Source organism: Rattus norvegicus, chromosome 11, assembly GCF_036323735.1.
Source record: "Rattus norvegicus strain BN/NHsdMcwi chromosome 11, GRCr8, whole genome shotgun sequence".
Lineage (NCBI taxonomy): Eukaryota > Metazoa > Chordata > Mammalia > Rodentia > Muridae > Rattus > Rattus norvegicus.
The window spans coordinates 869,861-883,877 of NC_086029.1; the positions used below are offsets into that span (position 1 = coordinate 869,861).

The window sequence follows — 14,017 nt, forward strand, 5'->3', positions numbered from 1 at the left end:
CATAACAAAACTTATAAAAGGCATAGAAAAAAATGAATGCTCATCAAAACAAATAAATAATATATATTTTCCTTACTGGAATTAAAGCTAGATTTGTTTTTTACACACTCTTTATAGTATAGCTGATGGAACAAGGTACACATTTTAAGCCAAATTTTGAAAAACCTTACTATGTCCATTGGACTATTCACACGATTTGGAGGTTATGAGTAATTGTAGCCATGTAGCTTTAAAAATGAACCCATGCTAAAGTCAGCTATGTATTGGCACTGGCAGTGTCTGTTCCTATCCTGGTACAGAGTCTGAGATCCATGACTGTGTGTTTTTCCTAGCCAACGCCTCTCTCACAAATGCCAGCTCTACCTCTCCTGATCTCCAAGATCACACTCTTGCCAGTTCACCACCCCATAGCCAATCCCAGGCACATTCTTGCCAGCCTGTGCTCTCCAGTGGTTTCCTCTCCTCTGGAGCTTGGACTTTTGTACAGTCTTTCCATTCAAAACCCTAGCTGAATGCCACTTGGCTATGTCTTTCCCTCATGCTCATCTATGTCACTTAGAATGGAAAACACCAGTACTCTTTCTTTAAAATAAACAGATGACTCAACCACTAGGTGTGGAATCTATCCTCCTAAACTCACCAATTATTCTATGTTAGAAATCTTCTTATGGGGGAGGCTGCTACCAGGGCTAACAGTTCCCAGTCTATATCCTGCCTCTTCTCTCTCTTGCCTCCCAGTATAAAGCCTGTTTCTTCTTCCTTAGTCCCCTTTTCCTCTCTAGGACCCGGAAGACTCACCTCCTCCTTCTCATTCAATGATTGGCTTCTTTTCATCTTTATTAGCCTATCAATTAATTAAGGGAAATTCCCATACAAGTAATGTGTTCAAATTGAGTAGCTATGGAAAAAGATTTATTAATATGTGTGTAAATGTTGGGAGAGAGTATCCCTGTATCATAGGAAAAAGAAAGAGTGGTAGAGAAAGATGCATTATGTCTTCCTCTGTCCTCTGTCAGCAAACATACCCATACATTACCATGTATATATCACACACACACACACACACACACACACACACACACACAAACACACACACACATACACACACACACACACACACACACACACACACACACACAAAATAAGAGCAGTATGTGTTCACTCCTTCTTTAAAAGAGGGAACAAGAATACCCTTGGCAGGGAATAGGGAGGCAAAGTTTAGAACAGAGGCAGAAGGAACACCCATTCAGAGCCTGCCCCACATGTGGCCCATACATATACAGCCACCAAACCAGATAAGATGGATGAAGCAAAAAAGTGCAGGCCGACAGGAACCGGACGTAGATCTCTCCTGAGAGACACACCCAGAATACAGCAAATACATAGGTGGATGTCAGCACCAAACCACTGAACTGAGAACAGGACCCCCGTTGAAGGAATCAGAAAAAGGACTGGAAGAGCTTGAAGGGGCTTGAGACCCCATATGAACAACAATGCCAACCAACCAGAGCTTCCAGGGACTAAGCCATTACCCAAAGACTATACATGGACTGACCCTGGGCTCTGACCTTATACGTAGCAATGAATAGCCTATTAAGAGCACCAGTGGAAGGGGAAGCCCTTGATCCTGCCAAGACTGAACACCTAGTGAACGTGATTTTGGGGGAGGGTGGTACTGGGGGAAGGATGGGGAGGCGAAGCCCATATAGAAGGGGAGGGGAGGGGAGGGATTAGGGGGATTTGGACCCAGAAACCGGGAAAGGGAATAACAACAGAAATGTAAATGAGAAGTACTCAAGTTAACAAAGATTAAAAAAAGAAGAGCAGTATATGTTATCATAAAGCTAAGTTCTTCTATTTAAAGATTCTCCCACATAAAGAGGAAACATATATTCAGACATACCCATGCCATACTTTACAGAGAAGATAAAATCAAGGGCGAGAAATAGATGTATGTATACTTATCTGTGGGCCCAATATAGTTTTTAATATCAAATATAATCTAGAAATAGATTAAAGATAGTTTTTACCTTAGGGCCAAGGAATATTTGTTAGGACCAAATTGGGATTATCTAAGGATCCAGCTTGCCACTATCATTGGACATGAGGACAAAGGACCATGTTTCTTTCTAACATCCTACCTGTATAATAATGACAAATTACAGATGAAATATCTTTTTTCCTTTGCCTGTTCTTATGCCAAAATATCTGAAAAGACTACTTAACAAATAAATGCCTTTTTTTTCATGATACAGTGCACAGGAGAAGTAATAATACACAGCTAGTAACCCACCCTCTATTGTCAGCAAGCAGAAAGAGGTGAATGCTGATGTTGCCTATACATAGGTGGAGTCTTTCCCCATTAATCAATTAAATTCAGAACCCACATTACAGATATATCCTTAAGTTTGTCTCCTAGGTGATTTTCGATCCTGTCAAGTTGACAACAAAATTAATCACTGTGATGTGTATAAATAGCCATGAAAAGAATAAAATAAGAATTTGTGCTTCCAGTATAAAGACCATGCTGCAGATAGACGTGTTTCTTAAATTAAACTTTTTTCTAAAACCAAAAAAGATCTGAAAAGTCAAACGTTTTATGCCTTCCAACTTTTCTAAAACATACAAGATTAAACAGTCATATTTTTAAGTAAAGTTTTATGGCAATACAATGATACTTTCTCTATGTTACTTGATAAACCCTAATTTTTTTCTATTTTTGTGAGTGTAGTGTTTTTATTATCCACTGTTATTTGTAGAAACTTAGTGTTTACTTAGTGTGCATTCCTTTTGGTATAGGTGACTGTAGAAACTAGAGGTTGCCATCCAAAGTCTTCTTCATTTCTTTCCTACCTTATTTGTTATTTATCTATTTAAAGTTTTATTTCTTTAATTAAAAAATAAAATTACAGAAAATACATTTTGGTTATATTTTTTCTTCTCATTGAAATCTACACAAATACTCCAAACTTATCTACAAATCCGTGTTTATGCTTTTTCTAGAACTCTCTCTTTCCCATTCTTAAGAATATAAAGCCTACCCAAAAATCAACTAAAAATAAACACAAAAGTAATAATACAAAATAATACCCAAACAAACAAAATAAGACAAGGTATACACAGATACACACAAAGAATTGTAGAGTCAACAATATGCTGCCCAACACTCCAGGGCATGTTTTTTTTTGTTGTTGTTTTTTTTTGTTTGTTTGTTTTTCTTATACTTTCTAGTGAGTGAAATTGGTATACCATGATACTCCTTTGGAGAAAATCCATTTTCGCTTTGTCAGCAAGTTTCAATCACCAACACCTTCTTGCCTGGGGATGAGACTTTGTATATATGTTTCCTACTCAGTGCTAGTTTTTTAATCTAGTTTGATCTTGCGCAGAACTTGTGCAAGCTGTCAGAGTTCCTATGACTTCATATGTGTATCTGTAGGATTGTGTTTTGAAAATACAGTTTCTTTGATGTCATCATCTACCTCTGGCTCTTTCATTCTTTCTGCCTCCTTTTCCATACAGATGCCTGACATTTTAGGTAAAGGGTATGATAAAAAAAATCTCACTTATGATAGAGAGCTCAAAATTCCATCACTATCCGAACTCTATATTAGTTCCCTTCAACTGGAAGAAAGCTTCTCTTACGAAGGCTGAACATGGCACTGATCTACACCTATAACAACAGTACATTAGCAGGAGCCATTCATTTTATTGCTATGTTCCTTTAGAATAATAAAATTATTTCTTTTCTCTAAATGTATGTGAAAATACACACACACACTCACACACACACAAATTCACACACATATATAAATATAGATATACATACATATATACATATACATATATATACACATATATATACATATATACATATATATTCTCAGGTTTGTGGCTACTTTATCAGTGTCAGATATGAATTCTGTCTCACAGAGTGGGGCTCAAATACAATGTAAAAGAAAAGAGGTTGTTTATTCACACATTTATACCACTATTAAATGAGTACATTTTTTTAACCAACTGACTGTTACAGATTATAGGGCTCTTATCTAAATATTTTTCCCTTCCAGCATCATAAACACTGGTCAATAGGAATGAAACATTTATCTGGGCTCTGGCTCTACTTCTCCATGTTTGACATTGTATGTTATCCTCAGCACTATACATTTATTATCCTGTTATAGAGAGTAAATAATACCCAGAAGAATGGCCTGTGATGGGAGGGGTGATCTATGGTATCGTCTTTCATCAATGATTTAGCAATATGCAAGGCATTCCTGGCCGAATGTTTTACATGGTGACATGATATCTATTTAGAACTTCATCTTTGATGACTCCATCTATCTTCCTTTCATATAGTGTGTGTGTGTGTGTGTGTGTGTGTGTGTGTGTGTGTGTGTGTCTAGCTTAGGAAGGTTCTACAGTGGTAGTGTCCCAAATGTATATTCAAGGGGTGTTTATAGTTACTTGTCTGTCACAGTAGTCCCTATAATAGCCCACCACCTCATCCCTGTCCCCCTTTAATCCTCTTATTAAGGTTCCTCTTTATCTCCTTTAAATATCTTCTTGAGATAAGTTTTCATAACAGAAGCTATATCTTGAAAATTGGTTAAACTGACTATTCCTACCACACAAGAGCTATTTCTGCTTAACTTCCTTATTTTCTCACTGGTAGAATTAGAATTTTTTTTTAGTTGTCCTCCTTCTTACATTGCATACTGCTTGACTACTTTCTTTTGTCAACTTGAAACAAACTAGTGTCATCTGGGAAGAGGAATCTTCAACTGAAAAAAAAATGTGCCCAGTGCCAGCTTTGGCAGGGTCTTCTTTCTTGTCAGTTTTTCATAAGGCAGAGAAGGGGAAGAGCATCGGGAGAGGATGCAACTTTTCCTTACAAGATACAGGGATAAGACTTTGTCTTATGACATATTTAGGGTTGCTGTGTAATAATAAAAAAAATTTACTTATCTGAGACTAAATTACCTTGCTACTGTAGCTGAACTGCCTAGAAACTGCAAGTTTCTGGCACTTAACACCTCTTCCTAAAACAGCAAAGATTAAGTAAGTAGACTTTGTGCTATCTCAGCAGGAACTGCACAGATCGAACTTTCCACCAGCTAGTCAGAAGTTACAGGAAAAGGGGGGTACTTTGAGAAGTGATTATAATATTTATTACTAAGTTGTAAAACATTTCTTATGAAAGCTATCTAAGGGGAAAAGCAGAAAGATCCTGAATGGGAAAAGGGAAAAATTCTCTTTCTCATCTTTTTGTCCTCAGTACTTATACAACTTTCAGAATACATGATCACATGTTAAAAAGTTCATCACACGTTCACACATAAAAGCGAATCATAAATGACATAAAAGTTTACAACTGAGAGTGTTTACATGCATAGCCATTAGGAGTAATTATCTAGTTAAACATCCACCACCTGTCACATCTTCACAGGTTCATAGAGAGTTGAAAACCATAACTAAGCTATTAGTGAAGTTTTGTATAGATTAACCCAGACAATATTTTATCTTCTTTTACCTATAATAAATTGTTAGTTCCCTTCCTGTGACCTTAGTTAATTGTTTTTACAATCTCTTGGAATGTGTTCTGAGTAATAGAAAGTATGGTTACTGTGTAAGAGTCAATTACTTGGTGACACATGGGAGACTTACAGAATTCTCATTGCAGTTTTGACTATTGGAAAGGGATCTACTAGCAGTACTATTAAGAGAGCTTAATAATCACTGATATTTCAGTAATTCTTCTAGGATCATTCTTAAGAATTAGGAAGTCATCTATTTGTCTATATAGCATCACTGCAAGAGAGTGCATCTTCATAGATCTGCAGCTATCTGCTCAAAAGGGGTGGTCTAGTACCTAATGATTGCTATATATGTTTAATAATAACAAGAAACATATATTAATATCAGGAATCTTTCCTAAAATGAATTCTCTTGGGCTTTGCCTATAAAGCAAAACTGTTGCAGATTATAATCTGAAGCATACCTCCTACTATGACTTCTGACAAAAATATTCCCAAAGGACTGGTTCCTGGGCCTTTTCCTTGTAAAGAATGAGTATTGGAGTTAGGAATATTGTGGGGCCTCACCTTGGCAGTTTGTTTTGGGTTGTAGAAGATAGCAGGCTGAGAATGCCATGGATAACAAACAATTAAGCAGTGTTCCTTCATGGCAACTTTGGTTTCTATCTTCAAGTTTCTGCCTTCACTTTCCCTTATGATGATCTAATCTTAAGACAAAGTGTTTCTGTATTAAGTTGTAATTGGTTATGATGTTTTATCCTAGTAATAGAAAGCAAGCTGCAGCACATGGTTTCTGGTGCTCAAACTCAGGTCTTGATGTAGTGTGGCAAGCCCTTTGTTGACTAAACCATCTTTTCAGCATCAATCCTTAATATTCCTAAAAGATTTTCAGTGTAAACAAAGTGCAATTTTCCATAAGGAAAGATCATAGGTCTGAAATTTTAATTAAAGGAACTTGGATATAACAAAACAACACACACTTTAGCAAAATCTCTCCTGGTCAACTGCCATTGACCAACTGAGTGTGCATCTGTAAATTTGCAAGACAAAACAGTTGTCAAGGAGGTGTGCTACAGTGATTAGCATGTCAAACAAATTAGAAAGGGAAGGAGCAAAATGCTTGACTGGTTTGTTAGCTAAAATTAATTTGCATGGGGATTTTGTACATGACACACAGTGTCTTTACCTGGGAAAATTGAACAAATAGAGCTATGATATAAATGTGTGTGTGTGTGTGTGTGTGTGTGTGTGTGTGTGTCTCAAGTATCTTGAGTCACAGCTCCTCTCCACATGTCTTGTATATTAGATGAATTGTTCATTACTATTTTTCTGGCAAGGAGGAAAGAAAAAACACAGTGTGGCAACACACAGCTGTACTTCCAGCATTCGAGAAGTAGGGGTGCACAGAACAGAAATTCAAGGTCATTTTCAATTACACAGTAAAATTAAAACCAACATAATGTTCATGAGATGTTGCCTCAACAATTTAAAGCTAGAAAATGTTGTGCTTTAGGAAGTGGATGGGGGCTGGAGATAAACTTCAGAACAATGCATCCCTAGCATGTACAAGGCACTGATATACATTCTTCTATAACTTAACCAGATATAATGACTTGAGCTGTTCATCCCAGGACTCAGGATAAGATTATATCATTCATAGGAGTTTGGGGCTTGCCTTACCCTAGATCTTCTAAGAAAGGGAAAGTGTGTGTGTGTGTGTGTATGTGTGTGTGTGTGTGTGTGTGTGTGAGAGAGAGAGAGAGAGAGAGAGAGAGGGGAAGAAGAGGAGGAGGGGAGGAGGGAGGCTCAGGAAGAGGAAGAATGAAGAAGAAGAAGGAGGAGGAGGAGGAGAAAAAGAAGAAGATGAGGGGGAGAAGGAGGAGGAAAAGTCATGTGGAGTTTCATAGAATATGTATTCTATTAGGTTTTAGAAAAGCAATTGTTTGCAGTAGAGGCATTTTTTTCAGTTATATTTTGAATACTAATTGATAACAGACTTGCTTTGAAAGAACAACATCAAGAAGAGAGTCCAAATAACAATTGCTATCATGTATGGTTATTAGTTTGACATAGTTCACACTAAGACTATTGCATGATCAATTTAATTTTATCCTCACAGTGAACAGAGGAGGAATGTTACATCTCTAAGAATATGTAGGTTTTCACAGTGTTATATCTTTCAGACATCCACAGATGAAACACAGGTCTGTCAGAAACCAACTATGTTGATCACCATGTTACCTTGCAGCATTAGGTAGAGAATGCTTTGTTCAATTTTAGTCTTTTCCTTTTAGATATCATTTCCAGTTCTTTGTATACTGAAATGGCCAGTGAATGCTGCAATATTTAAAATCACTGCTTCAGTTAGATCAGGTATCTGGAGTTAGATGGATCAAGAGAAAAGAGACAACATTGATTGCTGACACTGCAGTGCATTGGGAGGAAAGCGAAATCTTCAGTCTGGCAGAGAAGATCAGTCATTTCAACTACTTGTACCCAGAGTGTTGAACTAGCAAAATTTCTGACTTTTTAGTTTATTTTTTCACAGGACACCTTTGTAAACATGTCAGTTAGAGAAATGCTTGTTGGCTGCTTAAGCCTTAGCTGTGTAGATACAGTATGTCTAAACTTTTATTTCTGCTTGAACTTAATATTTCCAGAAGCAAAAATCATGTCATGATACAAAAAAAGGAGTGAATTAACAATTTGAAGTAACATTTTAAATCAGTTGGAAACATTCTAAATTATGATTATCAAAACACATTGATTTCCGTTTAGGAGGAGACATTTGAAGTTAGGAAAAGTAAATAGCAATGGCCACATTCTAAAAGCTCTTAGATGACATGGGGCAGGTTTTATTATCAGACCATAGAAATTTCAAATCCTGACTGTAAATATAATTTACCAAATTTACAGAGAATGAAAACAGCAGTCTTCAGAATTACTCAGAAGTGATGATAAGAGATAACCTAGTGTGGGAAAGAATTTGCTGCAGAAAGAAGAGAATTCAAATTTCTGTGCCTGCACTTTAAAACAGTCATGGTTGTATACAGCTATAACTCCAGTGCTATGATGACAGAGAAAGAATTTCTGGAGCTTGTGCACAGCAAGATAGCATCAGTATAAGTGAAAGGCTTTGAATTGAGAGAATTGTGTAGAAAATCATAAAAGAGGATACTATTTACTTTCTCTGTCTTCTGCTTGAACACATAGGCATGAATACAGAGACAGAGAGACAGACAGACAGACAGACACACACACACACACACATGCACACCATATCACACACTAATTCTTGGTGGTCACGTACAGAGGAATATTAAATTAAAAATTTATAACCTTGAACTCATGAAAATGTCCACTTGACCTTTATAGTTGCCATCGATCATGAATACTATTTTGTAAACCATGGATCCACATATGTAAAATAAATCAGTTGTCAGAATAAAGTAAGGGCATGACATATTAATATTAGAAAATTTAAAAAGCTTTAGTTTATTATTTTTTGGTGTGTGTGTGTGTGTGTCTGTGTGTGTGTGCATGTGTGTGCTGCATGTGTGTGTGTTCACATAGGTCTTCTGATTCCACAGCATGTGTATAGGCCAGATGGCCAATTTCTGTAATGGGTCATTATCTATGGATTCCTATGATTAAAGTGAGGGTGTTAAGCTTGTTCTGCAAGTCCTTTTTCCCTCTTGCTGGCCCAACATAATTGTCAAAATTTAAATGAATTTCTTATAAACAATTGATGAAGGTTATTTACTCATCATGAAGTTAGAAGTTCATATTGAAGCTCAGCAAGCCTCTGGAGTGACAATTCCATTTTATGTCAACATAGGAGACTTGGATATCATTTGATAAGGGCTTATGACTAGTTATATTAATATTCGTAAAATGACCAAATTGTTTGATCCTTGAAGAAGATACCATTAAATTGGAAGACAAAGAACAAGAGCCAAATAAGTCCAGCAGCTACTGAGATGTAGTCACTGACTGAGCTGAGTCTGAGCAAACATCAAAGAAGCAGGGAGCTGTCAGTAACGATACAAGCAAAAGCACTAAAATTGCTTGAGTGAGTCATATACGTATGGGCAAAGCACTTCAACTTGGGACTTCACTTGACTTAGGCTGCATAAAAATCTACCTTCCAGAAATATACCTAACAATGAAGTTGCTCACCTCATCTCACCTGCATGAAGGTGTATACATATCAAACAATGGACTAAGACTCCCTGCACATAAAATTGTTTATAAACTTCTCTTTCATGATCAACTTCCATTCAAAAGTATTCAAGAGCATAGCCACATACTGGAGGGAGAAGTCTGTTTCAACTGGCCTGAGCCAGTTTAGAATATATACTCAGTAAGTCATATTGAACCCTCTGGGAAAACTTTCAAAGGAAACATCCTGTTTAATGTCATATACATAGTGATAATTGAATATGCATTTGGTTAATCAAATGCATCATGGAAACTGACGTTCACAGTAAATTAAGGCTTACTTAATCAAAAAAAGTCAATCAAAACAGAAATATCCACACTGAACTCTGAGTAAACAATTCCTCCTTCTCAGGAAGTCCACAAATTAAGGCTACACTGAATACCAGTGTTTCTCACGTTGCTTTTGAATAAAATTTCTTTGTCACCTTGCTCTCTGTGACTTCTTGTGATAAGATGCAAACATCCTGGAAACACCTCACCTAGACAGTAACCTCAGATAAAACTGATAAGAATCTTCTTCAAATAATGACATGAATTACTGAAGCTCTGAAAGAATTCTCCTGTTACTTTCTTGTAAGAACTTCTAAGAATGAAACAAGCCATGTCTAATCTCATGCCTATTCAATGAAAGCAGAAGTTATAAAAAAATTCATCCTAGTGTTATGTTTTTTACCAATTTCAACTTTAAGATATTAAGTACAATCACATTAGAATTCCTTTTTTTCTCAGAAGTTTTGATAATGTCACCTACAATTAAGCAAGAGGAGGATCCTTAATGAATTTCTCTAAAATACATTTGCATGATAGATAAAATATTAGCTCTAGAATGAGAATAATAGAAAAAGGTTTGTTTCTGTGTTACTGCATTGAAAATGTAATTTATAACCCTTTGTCATTTTCAAAATGCAGATGTTCATAGTATACATATTAGATAATGTGGACTATTAATAACAATAAAACTTTCTAATAATAATTGAAGGACAGAGCCAGTACTTTGAGACAATAATGCTTCTGTCACCTTTAATGTATATAGTTTTGCTATAGGTACACAATGATTTCTACATATGAAAGTCTAAATGCTCTACAGCTCATGCTTTCTGGTTTCAAGAAGTGAAAACATCAGTAATAGCTTTTAACTTCAAAATCAAAATGAAAAGAAAATGCATAAGCAGAAATCACAGAAGGAAAATAAAAAAAAGGGAAGGAAGAAATCATGGAAGGAAGGAAGGAAGGAAGGAAGGAAAGAAACAAAGGAGAAACAGGAAGAGATTAGGTAAGTTGCTCATTTGACAGGCTACATGCCAGTATGGAAGACACCCTTGGATGAGTTCCAAAACTGTAAAAGATCAGGCATGGTTGTTTGTATCTATAATTTATTGGTGAATCAGACATTAAAAGTCATCACTGGATATATAGTGAGCTTCAGGCAAGTCTGGGATTTATGAGACCCTGTGGAAAAAAGAGAGAGAGAGAGAGAGAGAGAGAGAGAGAGAGAGAGAGAAGGAGCAAGGGACCTAGGGGTAGAGGAAGAAAGGAAGGACTGACTTCGAGCCATAGCGATGCAAGATGGGAGCCACCACAGTCTTGGGAGTAAAAGTCCTTTGAAATTTCTGACTGTTGGAAGATCTGGAAGAAGGCCTGAAAGGAGTAGGTGACAGCACAGTTAGCTAGGGTCTGGAGGAGGATGAAGACATGACACTCACAAGATGGACAGGCATGATAATTGGGCCTCCACAAACAATTTATGAAAACCGAATATACAGCCTTAAGATAGAGCGTGGGCCAAAGTATCGAGAAGCATCCCTGTCTGAGATTTGTAACAAGAGTCAATATGAACAGCTTGAGCAGTTCCAATGGAGTGGTGGATCCACGAGCCATGGCAGTGCTGGCAAAGTGGCAGAATTCCCACAGCATCAAAGTCATCCTGCAGGAACTGAGGCGCTTTATGATGTCAAAAGAGAACATGAAGCTGCCACAGCCACCAGAAGGACAGTGTTACAGCAATCAGTCACCAAGTCCCCGGCCTTCCTTCCCCATCCAACCCAAGTCTTCATTTTCCACAGTAGTGAATTCTCTAGATCCATCTGTAGGCCTCAAAGTACTGAAGAGGAAGTCCCACTCAGACTTCATCCGGAGACACTGCTCTAATACAAACTTCTTGTCCATTTGAAATACCTAAGTTGTGCTGTGTAACATCATCTGTCAAGTATAAGCGCTCTCTGCCTGGTTGAACTTCTGGGATCAATAAGGTGTGTTGAAATCGGTTTCCTTTGGGAGCGGTGGGCACAGCTAATGCAACTGTGGACAGCCAGGTCTCACACAATCACCTGCTGCTGGCACTTGGCCTAGGTATGCCTTTGCCCTCCCCGCTATCCCCCACAGCTGTGTGGTGGCCCTTAGAATAGATGGGGAGGCTTCAGGTAGCAGTCGTGGGACTGATCACCACTAGGCTTGGGGTGCTTTGGCTGCACCCCTGCTTTCTTAAGTCTTAAGTGATTGCCCCATCCAAGCCATGGTCCCCACTCCTTCACTCCCACCCTTGGAATAGCTTAGATTGTAACCTCCCCTCCCTCTGAAATTGGCCGCGAGTGAGGAATTCACAGCTTCCCGTCTCCCCACCTTTATCAAGGGGTGCTGCTTTCCCCTCCTCAAGTCCCTTGTTGCCCATCACCACCCAACACCTGCTGTGGACAGAAGCCACCAGATGAGGTTGAGGAAGGCTGGCCTCCCTCACTTAGCTCCGGACCACACTTGTTCACCTGCCACCAGCCTGGGAAGGGAGCACCGGGTCCTCGGCCCTGCCACCACCATCAGCTCTTGAACTTTGAGCTCAGGTCTAGAGGTGAACAGAGCAGTCACAGGGTGACTCAGACGAGCCAGCGCTCAGGGTCCTTGGGTATATGCCTAGAGAAAGGCCATGTGGAGAGTCCTTGGTGCACATGGTTCTGAGTTGGTTCCTTTTCCCATAATTGCTTTGCTTTTACACACTGAAGAGGTTTGAACAGGGCTCTCAGTCACCCTGACTTCCCATCTGGTCTGGTGTGGAGCCTGACAGCTGGAGCACAAAGCCCTGACCCTGCAAACACGGGTTTCAGTGTTGCTCCTCAGACCCTCGGCAGGGACCCAGAGGAGCGCTGTGCCACCACGTTCGCAGTTCGTTTGCAGATTGATGGGCCTGGCTCCTGGCTCACTGTCATGCTCCCCACTCTGTTCAGCACCACTAAATGTTGAAATGTGGATGCATACTGAAATAAAGGCAATTTGCTGTGTTGCAAAGGGGAAGAAAAAGGACTGAGCAAATGAAGGAAACAATGGTGATTCTTTCTTACTCCATTCAAGCCTCATTAAGTTTCAAATTTTTCAAACTAGACATATGTACAGCAAAATTAAAAAAGAGCGTGATAATAACCACATGGCAGTCACCTGGGGAGGGAATTTTCTCACAGTGGTAGACTATAAATGAGCTGAGTTGATAGTATAAGAATAAGGCTAATCCTCAACTGATTGATTTGAAGTATCTTTTCCCACATATGAGCTTACTTTAATGTGATGAATGGTGGACATACCAAGCTTTAATGAAGTACAATTTTTTAAGTCTTCTCTATTCCTATTTTTAGTCATGGTGACTTCATGCAGGATTTTCTGATAGTATATGTCAGTATAACATCATCTTACTAAAATCAATAGGAAATACAGTTCAAAATTATGAATCCCAATTTATTAAAGATTAATATTTACACAAAATTGTTTGTATCAAATTCGATGAAGTTGTTTTCATGAATAAGAAAGGCAAACAAAACTAAACCCTTAACAAAAATTAAAAGCAGGACCTATAGAAAAGGCTCATGGGTTTTATTTGGTCTCTAGTAGAGAACCTAAGTTCAATGTCCAGTATCTATACTTGGTGGGTCATTACTACTTGTCAATCTAGCTCGGGAAATTGGGTACCCTCTCCTACATTTTGCAAGCACCTGTACTCATTTGTGCACACATGTACAGATGCATGAAGCAAATATTTAAAACTGCTTTTAAATATGAAAAACTAAAAAAAGTCCAAAAGAAAATGAAGGACAAAGAACAATGAATTGAATGCAAGTCGTGTTAATACTCTACATATCTATAAAAAAGTCACTTAACATAACCTTGAAACAGCATAATTCAGATAGTTAAAATGCAATCCCATACCACTACCCAGTATTTAATATCAAATTATTGTCTATAGTGATTCAAATCAATAATTTATAAAGGTGCATTTAATA

The 14,017-nt window shown here is 38.0% G+C and overlaps 1 pseudogene; it reads left to right on the forward strand.

The window, feature by feature from the left end:
- The first annotated feature begins 11,324 nt into the window (after positions 1-11,324).
- Positions 11,325-11,928, forward strand: Ube2v1-ps24 (ubiquitin conjugating enzyme E2 V1, pseudogene 24; annotated as a pseudogene).
- Positions 11,929-14,017: the final 2,089 nt, after the last annotated feature.